Source organism: Nansenia antarctica (assembly GCF_963989245.1).
Source record: "Nansenia antarctica genome assembly, contig: SUPER_8_unloc_2, whole genome shotgun sequence".
Taxonomy (NCBI): domain Eukaryota; kingdom Metazoa; phylum Chordata; class Actinopteri; order Argentiniformes; family Microstomatidae; genus Nansenia; species Nansenia antarctica.
In genome coordinates, this window is record NW_027663470.1 from 82,928 (window position 1) to 85,427 (window position 2,500).

The 2,500-nt window shown below is 43.8% G+C and overlaps 1 protein-coding gene across 1 annotated transcript in view; it reads right to left on the reverse strand.

Moving 5' to 3' along the window:
- tmtc1 (transmembrane O-mannosyltransferase targeting cadherins 1) overlaps positions 1–2,500 on the reverse strand; it is a gene marked incomplete at both ends in the record, with an annotated part of 97,406 nt that overhangs the window by 40,084 nt on the left and 54,822 nt on the right.

Here is a 2,500-nt window from a genome sequence, read left to right on the forward strand (position 1 = left end):
ACACAGATTCACAAGAGCAACCAACCACTGCAGTAAACTACTGCTCAGTGAAAATTACATCAACGACCTAATTAAAAACCAGCAGAGCCTAGTCTAACACACACACACACACACACACACACACACACACACACACACAATTACCTCAAGTAACCATGTCCACATGGGGAATGTGCATATCCGTGTACACACACATTCACGCATTAAGCACACACACATACACTCCTGGGTATGTAGAGGACCCTCTTCCCCCCCCCCCCCCCCCCCCCACACACACACACACACAGTCTAGTCCAGGAGTCTGCAGCCTGTGGCTCCATAGTTCTTGTGTCTGTCTGCAGCTTTGACCAAACATGATATGGAAAGGATGATGATATTTTAATTTCGATTGATCCATTTTTGTCGAGTGAAAAAGTGATTCTTACATTCTCCAATTGTAAAAATGTATAGCCTATACACTGAATACACTGAATTAATATTAATATTTCGTCAACTAAAATGCGCGTGAATGTCCTCAACAGCGGTGGCTAGCATGGATGTATACTGTCTCTAGTCTAGTCTCCTAGCTATGGATTACACACCAAAAACAAGATAAGTCATGGAGGAGAATAGACAATTGAATAGATCATTTAACACTAGAACAGCATGGGTGGGAGTGAGTAAAACAAATGTTATATCTTTGCACTTGATCAAATTTCAGGACCCTCCTTTCATGACTTTTCCTAGATATGTGCGTTCTACCACCCAGTATCCTTACATTTAAAAAAAATCACATCAGGAATAGCTAGTATAAAGCTATTTTGCAGTTTTTCTGTGTAGGAGGCAGGCTAATTTAAAAGACGGCCAACTAGTGGTCTTTGTGTGTAAATAGCAGCTTACCATTGTAGAGACTACGAGGCCGAGGCGGCTCTTATAGTAGGTAAAAAAGGCACAGCTGTTCTAGTGTTAATAGATCATTTAATTGTGCATGGACAGATTTGTTTGCTTTTACTGCCAACGCTGCCTTACCGACATGCTTGATCTGCAGCGAGAAATCAGCAGACGACAAAAAATGTTGAAAGACATTTCCAGAACAAGCATTTAAATAACATTCTGCAATGATGTTAACACCACTGTGTCCAAACTGTCTTGAAGTTCTACAAACTCCTTTCTAGGCAGAGAAATCAGGCCACTGCAAACCTGTTAGGATATGGAGCAGAGAGCGCTGCTATGTTCTGGAATAGCCTCCCCCTCCACGTCAAATCCGCCCAGAGCATCGAAGCTTTAAAAAAATTAGCAAAAACACACTTTTTCTCCCTGGCCTCTGGTGAGCCTGCCTCCCGACACTGCACTTTTTGTACTTTATTTCTGCACTTTATATTGCACCTTGTATTTTTATCTCTTGTTTCTCTTTTACTAGTGTTTAATGTTAAGCACTTTGGACGGCTGTTTTTGTCATTGTAAATGTGCTATAGAAATAAACATTACTTACTTACTATGCAGGTATGTGAACTCAAATGCAACTACACATGATATTACTGTAATGGAAATGCAAAGCTAAAGCACCACATAATCATAAATAGCCCATTGCACAGTAGTCACATGTGGTAACACATTTTAATGAATGCTCATTGACACCTATTAGTAATGTTAATGTGCTAATTGGTTCTCCCTCTACAGCAAATCTCCTCACATGGTTTGAACACTCAACTCTGTCTCCCCCACCCCCTCTGTCTCACAGTGGCAACACGTGTCTCTGTGTGTCTTGCAGACGCAATCAAAAACCATTTATTATGTGCAGCGAACATCGCAGCGACAGCACGCTCCTGCAGATTCTTCCTCTACAGAAGGATACGTCCGTTCCTCACCAGAGAAGCAGCTCAACTGTTGGTCCAGTCACTGGTCATCTCCCGCCTTGACTACTGCAGCGCACTCCTGTCCGGGCTCCCCGCCTCCGCCATCAGAAATCTGCGCCTGTCTGGTGTTTAACCTCCCCAAATTCTCCCAGGTCACCCTCTCCTTTGCACCCTTCACTGGCTACCGACAGCAGCTCGCATCAGATTCAAGACCCTGGTGCTTTCCTACCAGGTGCAAGCTATGCCAGCAATGGTCAGTACCCAAACACCTGCCTGTTCACTCCACTCCTCCACCTCTGCTGGCCGACTGGCTCCACCGTCTCTATGGGGTTGTAGCAATCAACGCTACCCGGTCACGTCTCTTCACTACACTGGCACCCTGCTGGTGGAACGAGCTGCCCACCGCTGTCAGAACTGCAGAGTCAATCCCCATCTTCTGCCGTAGATTGAAGACCTCCATCTCTTCAGGCTACACCTTAACTGTCTCTCCTGAAACCTCTCCATCCCCATGTTCAGTTCCTCTATTGGATTTCTTCTATATATTTGTTCTTATATTGTATATTTAAAAAATGTAAATAAATAAAAATAATCTTCCTTCTTCTAGCATTATGACTGCCAACGGCCTCAGGCCTGAGCATAAATTACTTTTCTTGCGATGACTGATG